Source organism: Mercenaria mercenaria, unplaced genomic scaffold, assembly GCF_021730395.1.
Source record: "Mercenaria mercenaria strain notata unplaced genomic scaffold, MADL_Memer_1 contig_1196, whole genome shotgun sequence".
Taxonomy (NCBI): Eukaryota; Metazoa; Mollusca; class Bivalvia; order Venerida; family Veneridae; genus Mercenaria; species Mercenaria mercenaria.
Genome location: NW_026459177.1, coordinates 33,419 through 50,445, shown reverse-complemented (window position 1 = coordinate 50,445; position 17,027 = coordinate 33,419).

Below are 17,027 nucleotides of genomic sequence, written 5' to 3'. Positions count from 1 at the left end.
GGCCCACGGAGGATGGGTACCCAAAAAAGCAGTTTTAGCCCTGACTTATTTTTTTTACTATGGTGCTTCCAAATTTTTAATATTTTAGCTTTTGCCAGACGTTTTTCCTGGGATGTCATAACCCGGAATACAATGCCCGAGGGTTTACTTGTCTTCACTCGCCTGGATGTGAATTTCCCCGCGAGGCTTTCTCCCAGGTTGGCCGAAAAACCCCAAAAACGATGTTTTTTTTATCCTCTGAAGTCGCTCGGGGGTGCAATCACCTACCACCATGGGACCAAAAAAGGAAACAAAAGTATTCACTTTTTAAGGGGCTTGATTTACAGTACGTTTATAATTTATGTGCTACTTAAAGTTCCATTAAAATTAAAAAACTGTGTCACGTCACTTTAAAATGGAACTGTAAAACGTTGTATCTGGGGATACAAAATTTAATTTTTTTTTTCTTTCTTATAATCAGTTTTTTTTTTTTTATATATTATTCTTGTAATAATCATCTTATGTAAAAAATTTGTAAAAATTTTAAAAGGGTTTTTTATTTTTTGTGATGGTTACTGTCGCCGGTAGGCCTTTCCTGTCACACCTACGTTGAAATTTCTAACAACATGAAAGTATTTTATGGGGGGTTTATCATGCGTGTGATTGCAGAAAAACCTACGGTTTAGTAATTTTAACAAAATGAAAATAATATGTTCAGTCATGCGTGGATTGTAGAAAGTCCTACGGTAGAGTAATTTTAACAACATGAAAATATTATGATGTTCATCATGCGTTTTGATTGTAAACAACCTACGGTTGAGGTTTGGTTGTTTGTACAATTCTCAGTCCTCGTTTGTTAAACTCTCGTTAAACCAGAGGTTTTCACAGTAAGTTGTTAAAACCTGTGGGTTTTTTAATTGGTCGGCATTGGTTGGTTTGGACCAAGGGTAAGCGGTCAAATAAGGTCAAATCGGGCTGGCAGCGCTATAATCTAACCTACTCTTATCGGTTGGCGTGTGCGTGCGGGAGGGGGATGCAAAATAACCTGTGTGTTGCTAGATTTTCACCATATTTGACAAAAACTCAACCAAAATCCCGGATAAGCCAATGAAAATTTAACCCAAACCCAAAAAAAAAATTCACAGTATTTTTTTCTTCATCTATACATGTATAGCTGCCTATGTGTACCCTTTCAAACATTTATTAGTATTGAGTTACAAACAAAGTAAAAATTGTTTTTATCAATTTTTAAAAACAAATAAAAAAAATTTTTTTGTTTACACTTGGGAACACCCTGTAGTTACTACCCGTTAAGAAGATCTTTCCCGTTTGACGATTTGCCCTCGTTTCACTTTGAACAACTTCAAACAAACAAAAAACCGCCCAATTTTTTTTACGTCACAGTCCCAGCTTGTTTCCTCTTGCATGACAACGTAAAGGCCAATTAAAAATTAGTTTGTTTTTTAATTTATGTGTTGGGTTTTTAATTTAAATTACTGTTCAAACTTTCTATTTTTTTCGTAAATATTGACCGGCACCATGAATACCGTTGTTTTCGTAAATTTAATTTTTACTGTCCCAACTAAAAAAGGGTAACAATTGAAAACTAATTTTTATACAAAAATTTTTTTATATGCAAAATTAACCGAACTTAAAAAAACGTTTTTGGCACAATCTTAGGCTTTGGTTTGAGTCCTCTATCTGCCAAATTTTTGTTGTTTTTTTTTTCTGAAAATTAACAGACGGAAAAAATTTCCACATTTCGTGGTCTATCAAAAGAATACCTTCGTCCAACAACTTTTTTAACGTACATACAACGCAAATTGTTTTTTTAAATCTTCAGAACCGGGGAAGTATTCATTTATTCAACGAACATTCAAGAGCTGTTGTTAACGATACAAAAAAGAAATGTTTCAAAAACGATGAAAAAAAGATACAAATACATTCCACGAAATTATAAAAAAAAGAATGTTAAAAAATGAATTCGAAACCCATGGGAAAGTTCAATGGGGGAGTTTTCCCCCTACACCACTGTGCCGTCGGTTATCTAAGTTGATTATTTTGTTTAATATAGTTATTTTTAGGACACAAATGTCGCATAAAATAACTAAAACGCCCAAGTATTAGGTCAATACTTACGGACAATACACGTAACTAGATTCTATAACGCCAACATATAACAATATGTATGTATACGCAGTATACTGAGGGCACATCATGGAAAGCAGGTGCAACGTTTCCGCCAAAATACGTATAAACTAATTTCTGCTATACTCAGATATTCAGAAATCAAAAATGTGTCAATCTTAATAATAATAAACGGAATGGGGTCATTGTAGATAATGTATATCGCAAAGTTTCAAAAAAATAAAATTTTGAAAGTATTACTTACAGCCAAGGACGGCTTAACTTTAACAAAATGTAAATCATGACTGATGACTCCTCGAATTTAAGTTCCGATTTCGTTCATAAATGAAATTTAAGCGATTCAAGAACACTAAAGGATAAGGATATTGTGTCGTGTATGTCTTTGCAAAACATTTTTAAAACAATTACCACTTTACGGTAGATTTTGGATGCACAATTTTTATGAATAATAAGAATAAGACAAAAACTGTTTGTAAAAGAACCTGAGGTATTTCGCAAGTCTAAAAATAGTTTTACTTTTGTTTTAATTAAATTATGAATCGAATTAGCGTTAAATGAAAATATTCTTAATGATTAAAATAACAGTTCGATATGAGTCTGGCTTTGCCGACGGGGAGATTCAACTGTAAAATAAGTACACTTCACAGTGGACAACTTTTTTTTCTCTCTTTTTTTAAAGAAAACATGTGGCGCCAGTGTAGAAATTGTAGACAATGAATAAAATATATATTCAGTTTTGAGCCAACGCAGTCCTCATAAAACACGTTTCGCTGCGCATGTGACACTTGAAAGAATAAGACACTGATACCTTCCTGTCAATGTCTTAACAAATGACATAATTAATTTCGCTGCTGCATATCTTCAATAATAATGCATCTATTTATGTCCCTGATATCTTCGAAAATGACCAGTAACGTCGTCTTTTCAAAACAGCGCAAAATGATATACCTGATTTAAATCAATTCAAATTCAGTTTTGCTTCTATTGCTGGATATAATGATATGATTGAAAGAAGTTGTTATTGTTTTTGATAAAGTATCCTCCTATACATTATATACGCAATATAGTATGCAGCTCAAATACACGGGGCCTCCATGGCCGAGTTGTTAAGGTGACTGATTTTGAATCACTTGCCCCTCACCGATGTATGTTCGAGCCTCACTCAGAGAGATGAATTCTTCATGTTAGGAAGCCATTCAGCTGGCTTATGGAAGGTCGGTGGTTCTACGCAGGTGCCCGTCCGTGATGACATAGCTAGTGCACGTAGGAGCACCTGGGGGTCATCTTCCACCATCAAAGCTGGAACCAACAAACGCTATTATACGGACTGAGTCGACTAATCCATTAGTGCATAACACGGTAAAAAAACGATGACACGATTCTATTACATCTTTTTTTCAGAAACTGTACTGAGAAACAGAAGTCACGTAAAACTTTTGCCAATTAGGGAGACATTTTATGAGTTTTAAAGCGATAGCAAGACAACAAATTCGAGTCAAACATATTTTAATGAACATAAATAAAAACGAGTAAAGCGGTAAACAAACAAAATTTTTGTTTTGTCCAAACCGTGTGTTTTGCAACATGCTTATCGATAAATTCCTCCCATAGTGAAATGTACACGCACAACTCTCGATGACATGCCGGTAAGCTTCAAAGACCTGTACCGAGGTCATGGAGGGCAAACAAGTGTTTGAGTGATGCACAAGTAAATGACAGGAAACTGGCAAAAGGGAAACGTCTTCTTAATGGGAAGTATATTTTTGTTTAAAAGTACTGTTCCACCCCTTGCATCAACACAATAGTCACAGAAAATGTGTATAATTAATATCTACATATGCTGGCAAAATATGGTTTTGATGCAAGGGGGCGGGGAACAATGTTGTATAAAGCAAAATAGTTTTTATATGTATATAACAGGGAAACTAATTCCGTTTAGAGCAAAAATCACCGTTCTATGAAAAAATATTGAAAAGGACGGGATATGATGAAGACCAAAAATGGCCCCCACTAAATATGAATGTAAAACAACACCATTCCATTGGTAATTAACTATATTTTTCAAAATCCACCAAGATCCAAGATATAATGGTCAGACGTCGGTAATGAACCAAAAATAATTGATTATTACATCTATCTAAGACTTCCGCTGAAAAGATATTTGATCGTTTAGAATGGGGGTATAGAAAACTATTTTGCAATATATTTTAGTTTATATTGCTGAACCCTGTAATTTGTATGTCGTCACAATACACAATGATCCAACTTCTTGAAACGAATTTTTATTTTGTATTCTAAGACAGAATGATCGTGCAGAAACAAGGGAGATAACTCTTTCATGTAAGGACGACCGAAAACTCTTTTAAGAAATAAGATTTTTTTTTTTATTTTATACATCTACATTGGCTTATTCTCTAACTATTATGCCTGTTTCGTTTTATTTCGTATCAAGAAAATTTCTAGGGAATTTGACAATTACTGGCGGAGAACAGGTTATTACTGGTACGGAATCAACCTACAATAAATTATTAAAAACAATAACAAAAAGACGCGTGTTTTGATATTTTAGATATTCTTTAAACACAAATATAGCTTAGCTATTTTATTTTTTAAAATGGTTATAGAATAGAATCTATATTCATAAAATAAAATATTTCACACCGGAAATGACATGTCAGTGACATTAATTGACTCAACATACATTTATTTATGAAACTTCGTACGGCGATGGAACTGAGTTGATGAAACAATTCTGAGTTGTTGACTTACTATTTTTCATACGTCATAAAAACACATGTTTATAACTTTATCACAGACATACAGTAAAAGAATAATTGACTAATTATAGAAATAACGCGGTTAAATGGTTTAAAATGTTTTAACTAGTGGCTAAAAATATAAAATCTAAACATGGTTTGCAATTATCAAAGAATGGTACTTTCTGTCGTTTTTGCCAGGAAAAAAGTTTTACAGGATTTGTTGGGAATCGATCTCGCATACCACTGACACCAGGCATAAAATTTCATTTCAGCCGCCGTGCGTCACAGAGACTTATGTACAAACTACGCCATATTTTTTACATAAAAGAACTACATGTGTCTACTAGTTGCGCTGTGCATGAGTTATCTTTCTTGTCTCTATAACATTTATGTAAACAATAACAATTTTCTTTTTAAACAACTTTAATTACACTTTATTTTTTCTTTAAAAATGCCGCATAAACAAAATCAACTTGAATATAATCCTGAAATACAGTTCACGTAGATCTGAAACACGTAACTGATCATTAAAATGTCTAGATCTACTTTCAGTTTCACTTTTGTATTAAACTCGGATCTAAACATTTAATTTTCTTATAACTTTAAAAAACAACTTCTTTTTATCAGTTTCATGATTAGAACAAAACTCCCGCGAATCTGTTTGATGCTCGGTTGCCTAGAGATGAGCAAGTTATCCTGTTTCCTTCAAAGAAAAGTTAGGCTAAAAATTGCGAAAAAAGTGGAAATTCAATATGAGCCGGAACGTGTGTCAAGCTGATTTTTTCTGAAAATGTATATTTTAATAACCTTATTTTCTCAGCAAAACTTTAGCTTGACACCAGGTCCGGCTGACAATGAAAATCGAGCATGTAGTGTGTAAATCGCGTGTAAAAACGGTAAAAGTTACGGACCTCGACTATTTTAAAGGTCTGAGTCGTACAAATAACTTGGTTTTGAAGTTTTTAAAAGTCATAGTTTTAACGATTATGATCTTCTTTTGTCTTCAATTATGGAGTTTTATGGAGTTAATACATATTTGAAATTATAGGCCTGACCAGACATAATGTCATGTACTGCCTTCAGTTCCATCAGTTTTTTCAATCGTTCGCAAATGGTTCTAGGACAACTAAATTGATTAGCCACTGTCATTGGCCTCTTTCAAGTCAGCACAGAGCTCAAACCTGACCTCTGTATTAGCTGAGGTTCTTCATCAGCAGGCTGTGGTGGAGACTGACATGATACACATTTCATATCTTTTTTTCTGTTTAGACATTACATATTCTATAAGTAGGAATATTAATAAGAAACATGATTTTGACAATATAGAAAAGCTTAAGATTTAATAAATGCACACTTCCTTGTAAGTTTGAGCCTAATTTATACATGATGACGGAAGTTATTGAGTGCATGTACATAAAGTTATTATTCATAGCTACAAAATTTTGATTATCTGCAAGAAACTTGATAAAATTTGTGTGAGTGTATAAACCAAGCATATGCATTAAAACAAACAATCAAAACCATTATTTTAATCACATTTCGGGGATGCCTTACAATTAATATACTACTCAAAATTTGATAAGGGCCACTTTTGTAATCTGTAACTAGCATTGTTTGGGTTTACACACTGAACAGGTTATGATATATTAAGTTTTATTTGTATTGTTTATTTGACTAAATCGATTAATTAGTCATCGGAGTTAAAAATATTGAACTGGAACTTTAGTGTAAAGTTATCTAAGCGAGAAAACTTGAAAATTCGTAAGTAGGCGGAAATTTGTAAAAAAAGTGTTAATTTTTCCCAAAAGCTGCATCGAATAATTTTCAATATCTTGTATGGTGTCCACTAGCATTAATTACAGCCTGACAGCGCCTTGGCAGGCTGTGAATCAGCCGGTTGATCTTTATTTGTGGAATTCTGTTCCACTCCATTTGTAAGGCAGCACGAAATTCTGCGAAGGTGACCGCTGCACAGGGCGACAAGATATGGCACTCTGAAGCATGTCCTAGACACGTTCAATTGGATTGAAGTCCGGGGATCTGGCAGGCCAAGGCAAGAGCTCCTTTGTTTCACGTCCAAGGTATTGGTTAGTGAGGCGGGCAGTGTGTGGACGAGCATTTTCCTGCATTAGAATTAATTCTGGACCCACTGCACCTGCATATGGGCGTACATGTACGTCAGGAATCTCGCGACAATATCTTTTTGCTGTTAAAAACAATATGGAGGTCAGTTTTGCCATTGACACCTATTCCTCGCCATACCATAACAGACCCTCTCCCGCCGCTACATGACTGAAATACTGTTGAAAAACGGCGTTAAACCCAAAACAAACAAACAGACCCTCCACCATATCGGTCGCGTTCAGAGATGTAAGCAGGTGCAAAACGTTCATTTGATCTTCTCCACACTCTGGGACGTCTATCTGTGAAGTCTAGACAAAATCTAGACTCATCAGTTAACAAAACTGGGGTCCAATTGCGGGGTCTCCATTGCACATGGTCACGGGCCTAACGTTCTCTGACGTGGTTATTGGTCAAAGGAACACGAATGGCAGGACGTCTGGCATTCCTACCAGCATCATGCAATATATTCCTTATTGTTTGGGTAGATACCCATATATTTGTTGCATTCTGCAAGCTGTTTTGTAAAGAAGCAGCGTTATGAAAACGATTGCGCCTGAATAACAATATAGCGGTCTTGTGCATGAGTTGAACACCTAGTACACCACGTAAATGTGCAACATTTCCTTTAATTTTGAAACGATTCTACATGCGTTGAACAACGCTGTGGGACACATTCAATGTGCGGGAATCCTGCCTCTGGGACACGCCTGCCTACAACATACTGACCCGCCCTCCATTCATCTCGTCAGGCGTAAGCCGCCTTCTTAGGTTTTGATTCATTATATTGAATGTCACACAAAAAACATTGAATTGCAGAGTTTTAACAAGAACACAGAAATTCATACATGTACACTCAGTATACATGCCGTGAAAATCTTGATTTTTGAGGTTTAAGTAGTCCCCTTGCTTCATGTGTCGCCATACGTGTACACACCAACAATTCCCCTGTATGGCAATAAGGCCAACACTGTAAATTTATTTTCGGTTAAATTTATGTCCATGAACATCATATTGACGACGTTATCATCGGAGGAAACAGTGGCCCTTATCAAATTTTGAGTAGTATATTTTAAGCTTACTTTGATTTTTTTACTTTCATGTTGACTTTCCCAAGCATTTTGTTGAGGAACTCCATAGACTATTTCTATTACAATTTACAAAAGTGTTCAGAAAAAGAAGGAAAAGCTTTAATATATGAAAATATTGAAAATTGCCTAACATTTATTTAAAAAGAAATATATATATATTGTTACTATGCTTGCATCAAAATTATTTTTGTTGAAATTATTATAGTCCTTTCTCATGTTATGATATATTAAAAACCTGCAACATTTAAGACCTCATTTAAAAACATCTTTTGTTTGCTGTTTCCCAACCCTGCTTTTTTCAATTAGGGTATGTAGGTAGAAAATTCGTTTTCCTTTTTGGTTCAATTTAAACTTTCTTACTTATTAATATTACTTTGCTTACTAGAAATATATACGGCACTTGTCATATCACAATAAAAATGACCATCATTGCCCAATAAATATTTTTTGGACGCAGCATTTTAAGCGTGTAGGTAGGAAAGCAGCAAACAAACATATTTTCAATTTTGGCCTAAAGGAATAAGGCCTATATTGGACACCTATAGTTTGCATCTCAAGTGAGACTAATGTTTATACTATTGTCTAATATATCATATTGATTATACAGGTAGTCTTGTGGTTGAAAGTGTTGCACAATATGTAAATTTTAAAAACAAATGAAGCACTTTTAAACTGAAAGAAAATGTAGAACTGAAAAGTACAACTGTCAAAAATTACAAACTCCTGAAAAAAAAGCCTTTGAGACCGCCCCTCGGGTAAATTTTCATTTAGGAAATAATATCTGACACACCCGTAATCGTCATAGCACATATATACACTGAATAGTTCAGAAGAAGCAGAGACTTCCTATAAAGGTCACCTTGTTCGGTAATATGTATTTTGTCTAAAAACATATGTACTCCAACTGTCCACAAATTATATTTTATTAGAAAATATCAAACTTCAATTTCAAACACATTTCTTCCCGTAAACTTATGTATATCTTTAAACATTGCATTTTTGACAGATTTACGTTCACTTTCATTTTACATTGTTTGCATGTTTTTCAATGCACATGGTTTGTAACACTTTCAACTCCAGGAGTACATGGAAAATATGTTAAAATATGTTAGGCACACAATAATAATAAAAAGAAATGACAAAATACACGCTTCGTATAACAAAAAGTGTTAATCAAAAGAAAATATGTATATATTTGTGTCCCTGCAATGATTGATATGAACACATTGTTTGCAGTAATATGTGACTCGCAAAACAATATTAACTAACGGCTGAAATTCTAATTTCCATAGACATATGCCTCATAAAAGCTGTGTTTACCTTATCCCATATTTGGTAAAAAAACACATGCAATGAGACGTAGTAACACTAACTGTGTGTTTGACTGGTTCAGAAGTGACAGAGAAAGATCATTCATAAAACGTCTAATTGAAGCTGATAAGTTGTAATATCAAAAAATACACTGCCGTACCTTTGTAAAAACATACAAATGCGAGAGTCCATTCGGTTATCCCGAAACAATACATGTTGTTAATGTTCAGCTATCAGAGAACATTTCTCAGTGCTTCATTTCGTCTTTATAAAGGCAAAAAATCAATACCTCTAACTGCACACGAGTATTCGTGGGAAAGTTCAAACGGCTCCTTGAATGTTTTGCCACTTATAACTACGGCTCAGTATAGAACAATCTAAAGACTTGAAAAAGGTTTAGTGAAAGTCAACTTGAAGAATTTTCAGCTAAGACAATTTTCAAACATTTCTCTCTGATCAATTACGCATCAAAGTTAAAGATTTTACAATAATCTCAAAGACAAGAAATTATTGAAGAATATTACTCAATGTTTATTTCTAGGTAATTATGTTCAAATGACATACAAAAACACTTGAACTGGAGATAGAAAACACTGTCAGTGTATAATAGTGATACATCTTTCAATTACCAATGTGTGAGCATAGTGAAGGAGAAAAGAAATTGTACTCACCAAGAAAAAGAACTGACCAAAATACCTATGTTTGGGTGTTTTATCTATTCTCTCTTAATTTGATATAGATTGTTATGCCCACTTCGAAGAAGGAGAGGTATATTGTTTCGCAGACGTCAGTCGGTCTGTCGTTTGGTTGGTATAATGGTCTGGTGCTATAATGGTCCGAGAGCTCATGGACTTTTATTGCAACAATTGAGGCCAAAAGAAGTTTATACCTTTTTGGAAACAATATTTCATTACCTCCTTGAAAACTCATTTATTAAGTGTCAAATCCGTGTCTATCTATATTTTATTCACTTATGTTTGTGATAGGAGAGGAAAAACTCACTTGTTAAAATTTAGGGGGTAGGGTAAAGTTTACGTCTACCATCTTTTTCACTGTTTAATTACAGTAATTATCTGATTGTCAGTAAATGTATACATGTCAACCAATATCAGCAAAAAGAAATTCATCAAAAAGAAATGAAGGGCAAACTTGATATTTAAGGTCAAAAGTCAGTTTTGTGTACAAATCACAAATATTGGCATATTTGAAATTTAATTTTATTCTTAAAATTTAGTTTGTTATCATAAGTTACTCAGTTTTAATGTGTATATATCAGATAAAGTCAGAAATGCAAATCTTATTGCAAAACGTCAAACTCAACCCTAATAATTGAAGGTCAAAGTTCATTTTCATGCAAAAATGTGAAAAAATGTTACTTTTTCATTTTTAGTCTGTTTAATATGTATTCACATTATTAGTCACTGAAGTTAATTCGTTTGAATGTCTGTATGTCAGGCAAAGTCAGCAGTGCAGATGTAACCCCGAATCTGCCAAAGATAAAGCTTATATCAAAGGTCAAAGGTCAAATTTTTGTGAAAAATTGCATGAATAGCTTCCTGTATGAAATATAAATGCTATTTCTAATCATTATTAGTAATTGCTCCTGATTTATTTTCATATATATATGTCCCACAATGTCAGTAATAAAGATATCGTCTGAACTCAGTATCGTCTGAACTCAGACAAGTTCAAATGTGATATTGAGGGTCAAGGGTCATTTTCAAGGAAAGAATGAAAAAAATAGCTCTTTAACTTTTCTTCTTGTTGATTATATCTTGTCGATATTAGTCAACGATATCTGTTAATTTTAATGTATAAATGTTAGGCGATGTCCAGTATGCACATATAATTTCATAATATTCAAGGTCAAACATAATATCAAAGGTCAAAGGTAAAAAAAAGTGAGTAAAATGTTACAATGATATCACTTGTTTGTAATACTGTTTACTGTTTAAAAGTATTTGCTTTGTCATTTTAGTAACTGATCGCTGTTCATTTCACTGTATATATGTCAAACGATGTCATTGAAGAGAAAAAAAGTCAAGTTCAAACCTGGTTTTGGAAGTCATGGGTCACTTTTGTATAAAAATCACAAAATGTAGCATACATACACATTACTTTGTTCAAAAATAGTTTGTTGATATAATTCACTGTTTGCAATTTACTTTCATGTATACATGGCAAGCAAGGTCAGCAATGTAGGTCTTGTCCCCGTAAGTCAAAGGCAAACATATTATCAAAGGTCAAATTTGTGTAAGAATTCGCCAAAAAAAAAGCAATTTTGCAATTATTATTCTTTATTGTGTAGATTATTTTTGTCACTACTAGTAAAACTGATCATTATTCATTTTAAAGTGTATAATAACAGACAATATCACTGTTGAAATAATAATGAAAAATTAGTCAAGGTCAAACCTGATATTAAAGATCAAAGGTCATTTTCATGTAGAAATTCAAAATACAGCATTTTAAATTTTTTCTTCGTTAAAAATTATCTTGTCACTTTGTTCATTGAAAATAATTCTGTCCTATGTTTATTTGTAAGTCAATTTCAGCAATGCAGATCTAATTTTAAAAACAGTGATTGGTAAAACAGGTGGAATTTGCGAGAAAGACCGCAAAAATAGCATTTTTGAAATAATTTTCATTGTTAAAAAGTATTTTGTCATTATAAGTATCTTATGGTTATTCCTTGAAGTTTCATATATATATATATATATATATATATATGGGTTAATGTCAACAGTGAAAATATCACAACACGAGTCTAGGTCAGCCCTGATGTTATAGTTTAAAATTCATTTTCGGGCAATAAATTCAAAAGATAACACTATTAATGTATTTCTTTGTTCAAACATATCGTGTTATAACTTGATGTTTTCATTTTAATGTTAACCTTTACTTACTTACTTTATTACTGCTTTCCATCTTCTTACGGCCGTTTTATATCTTATGATTAGTTTATACTAATTTATTGTAGCTCGATTGTGCTGAAAGATTTAAACTTGTTTGAACCACTCTCGAGTCCGCTTCCTGGAAAAACCAGTACTGGTGCCATATGAATAGTCATGGTCGTGACCCCAGTGGGGCTCGAACCCACGACCCCTGGGTTGAGCGGCCGATACCTTAACCACTAGACCACCGCTCCCCTTTTATATCTTATGAATAGATGCAGCAATGAACTGCACTGTATTCTGCAGGTCGCTGGCATCTCTCCACAGCTTGGTCTCAAATGGGATGTATGTCGGCCAAACTTTCTGGCGTGCTTCTTCTAGATAGGAAGAGCTCTGCAAAATGTGAAACGGTGTTTGTTCCTCTGATCCGCACTGACATTTAGCTTTCTCTGCAACACTCAGCTTCTTCATATGTTTTCTCAGACCACAGTCTTCAGTGCGCAGACGGAAGACAATTATTGGTTGTGCCTGTTTATCTTGTGTAGACCATCCTAATTTGGCAGGTAACCTCCGTTTATGTTCTTCTAGTGTGTTCTTCCACTGAGTCGGAGCTTCTCTGTATTAAGTTGGAGGTTGGGGCTGTATTTGCCTGGTTGCTTCCTATGCAAGTTTGTGCGCAGCTTCACTTCAAGCTATGCCCACATGTGCAGGATTCTATCGAAATGCTACACTGTTGTTCTCAGACAGGAGATTGATGTATATAACAGCTGTCTGATTAAGTTGTCTGATTGACTGTTGAGAGAGCCTGAAGAGTTGCCTTGGAGTCTGTTAGGAATATATTGTCCATTTTCTCCTCGCTCATACAGTTCGAGTGTCGCCGATGTGAGGGCTTGCATCTGGATCTGTAGTTGGAGCATCTCTTGCCGACTTGATTAGAGAGTGTGAGAGAGGAGCTGTCTGAAAATTTGATATAAGCACCACTCTCAGCATTCTGAACTGCATTTTCCACTGATCCATCGGTATATGCTTGGATCCAAGAGTGTGCTGGATAGCGGTTATTGATCATTTCTAGTGTAAGAGATTGTTGGTAAGCCGGATGTCGCTTTCCCTTTTCTTCTATTCCTGGTATCTCCAAATTGATCTTGGGAGCAAATTGTCTGGGAACCCATTCATTATGCTCGAGCGGCTCTACTTCTCTGCCCAGTGCTGCTGCTTTACCTTTTTGCAGTTCTTTGACGATGTGGTTGAGACTCTGCCTTTTCAGTCTGTTCTTGGTTCTTGAGTTTTGAGTGGAGTGGGTTGGATGGTAGTCCCTTTGCCTTCTCTACATGCACAAAAGCTTTGTACTCTCGTCTAATGGCTCAGGGTTGGCTCTCTTTTCCATTTATTTTATTGGAGTTGTTTTCATTGCTCCGGGATTATCCTCAGACCTAAAAGTTAACCTTGTCCAGTTTATCTTTACTGATTTTGGAAGTAGGCACCAATGAGGTTGATGCGTACTCTGCTATGGGCCTTACGTTGCCTGTGTAGACTTGCAGAGGATCTTTGTATTTGCTCCCCAAGTTGTTCCAGCCAGTTTTTTTTTTCATAATGGCAAGTTTTTTGAAAGCCCTCTCCTTTGACCTTTAATGTCAGATTTGACATTGACTATTTTTTTCATTATTATGTCAAGAATGCTATCATCTGTTATATATACATGTATATACTTTAAAATGAATAACAATTAGATAATAGTTTCGAAATACCCTCAATAGATAAAGAAATATCATTGCAAAAATACTGCTTTTATTTTTTGCTAATTTTCACGCAAATTTGACCTTTGACCTTTGAAAGTATGTTTGGCTTTGCCTTATTTGGATTAGACCTACATTCCTAACCTTGCTTGACATAAATTGCTAACAGAAATTTATAACGAGAGCTATTATTTTTGAACAAAGTATGCTACAATTTGATTTTTTACACAAAAATGACCCCTGACCTTTAATACCAGATTCGACCCGCTTAGCTCATTAGGTAGAGCGACGGTCTACGGACTGCGGGGTCGTGAGTTCGATCCTCGGGCTGGGCGTATTTTTACCCGTGACTATTTGATAAACGACATTGTGTCTGAAATCATTAGTCCTCCACCTCTGATTCATGTGGGGAAGTTGACAGTTACTTGCGGAGAACAGGTTTGTACTGGTACAGAATCCAGGAACACTTGTTAGGTTAACTGCCCGCCGTTACATGACTGAAAAACTTTTGAAAAACGAAGTTAAACACAAACAAACAAAATCGACCTTGAATTATTTTCTCTTCCATGACATCGCCTGATATATATACAGTAAAATGAACAACGATCAGGTACTAAAATGACAAAACAAATACTTTTAAACAATAAACATTATTACATTTGACCTTTGATATAACGTTTGCCCTTGGCAGTTTTGGGGTTACAATTGGACTGAGGACTTTACCTGACATACAGACACTAAAACGAATTAACGTCAGTGACTAACGATGTTAATATATATTAAAAACCTTAGAAAAAGTAAAGGTAACATTTTTTACATTTTGCATGAAAATGAACTTTGACCTTCAATTATCAGGGTTGAGCTTGACGTTTTGTAATAAGATTTGCATTTCTGACATTGGCTGATATATACACATTTTATATATAAAACTGAGTGACTTATGATAACAAACTAATTTTTAAGAATAAAAATAAATTTCAAATATGCCAATTTTTATGTGTTGTACATAAATTTGACGTTTGACATTCAATATCAAGGTTGCCCTTCATTCCTTTTTTATGAGTTTTCTTTTGTTGACATTGGTTGACATATATACATTTACTGACAACCAGATAGTTACTGTAATTAAACAGTGAAAAAACTGAAACTTTACCCTACCCATAAATTTTAACAAGTGAGTTTTATCTCCCGTATCACAAACATAAGTGAACAAAATATAGATAGGCACAGCTTTGACACTTAAAAAATGGGTTTTCATAGAGGATAGTAAATATTGTTTCCAAAAAAGTATAAAATTCTTTTGGCCTCAATGGTTGCAATAAAAGTCAGTGAGCTCTCGGACCATAAAGACCAATCTGTTTCCGAATGATAAATCAAGAACGCTTGGGCCTTGGATGAAAGTTCATAGGGTGGTTGGTCATAAACAGTAGATGACCCCTATCGATTTTAAAATCAGTAGGTCAAAGGTCAAGTTCAGAGTGACCCAGAACAGTAGGTTAGACGGTCTCTGGATGATAACCAAAGAACACTTAGGTCTATGAGCATTAAAATTCGTAGGGTGGTTGGTTATGACCAGCAGATGACCCCTATTGATTTTGAAGTCAGTAAGGCAAAGGTTAAGGCCAAAGTGACCAGGAACTGTTTAACGGTTTCCGGTTGATAACTCAAGAACGCTTGTGCCTGGGATCACGAAAGTTGATAGGGAAGTTGAACATGACCAACAAATGACCCTTATTTTGAGGTTAATAAGCTAAAGGTTAAGGACACAGTGAGTTGGAACAGTTAAACCGTTTCTAGATCATAACTTGAAAATGCTTAAGCCTAGGATCATAACACATGATAGGGATGTTGGTCATGACCTGCAGAAGACCCCTTTTGATCTTGAGGTCTGTAGGTAAAAGTTCAGGGTCAAAGTCACCTAGAACATTTCAAATGCGTCCGGAGGATAACTTGAGAATACATGAGCCTAGGATTACGAAAATAAGTAAGGAGGATTATCATGACCAGCAGATGACCCTTATCGAATTTGAGGTCAATAAATCAAAAGTCAAGGTCACTTTGACCAAGAACAGTAGAATTTTTGTGCACCGTGACCAAATAGTTTCTGTTCCTTGTGCATTTATTGAATGCATCAAGAGGGTATTTCGTGTTATTCGAGCTTTTGATTCTTTTACATTGGGGACAGATTATTTAGTCAGTCTAAAGGTTGGACTATTTTGCAGTGCCAAGAACAACTGTTAGCGAAGTGTAGTAAATGATATCTACCACCACAAACAGGTAAATAAGAAAGAATAAATCACCAAGTCAGACACTGAGCTTGTTGAAAATGAGCCGTTTGATTATCATTGATTATGAATTGTGCTGTATATAGTTACATTGTGAACATAGTTGAAATGAGACGCACATCTTTGATTAGAAAAAGGGTGATTTTCGCTGCATTTTATATATAAGCAAAACTATACAACATTGAGACATTGAGATAAGAAACAGAAAGCTAAGCCATGGATAGTTCGTTATACTTTGAACTTATTGTTAAATTTCTTTTCTCGAATCGAAAGCCACGTTTAGCGTTCTTGACAGATTCGAGGTGAAACGGCTGCAGCAAAAAGGAACAAACAAATTGCTCAGTACATATGTGGTTACCTAGTAAGAAAGATCTGCAGACGTGCACACGTAATAGCTAATAAGTGATCGTGAAGGTAAGTTTTCCAACAAGCCGAGTGATACGTACGCAGAAGTTTTAAATACATGCGCAGATGTTTTTTATACTAATACGTGCATAGATAACATAATTCTTATCATGAGTCTAATTATTAGATATTACGTGGCAGTAACTAACATCCATGTCCCCTCTGTGACATATAAACTATAAACATTCCATGAATTTTTAAAAATCATTACTGCTATTATAAGAGAGAGAGAGAGAGAGAAAGAGAGAGAGAGAGAGAGAGAGAGAGAGAGAGAGATCACAACATCTACGAATTTATCATC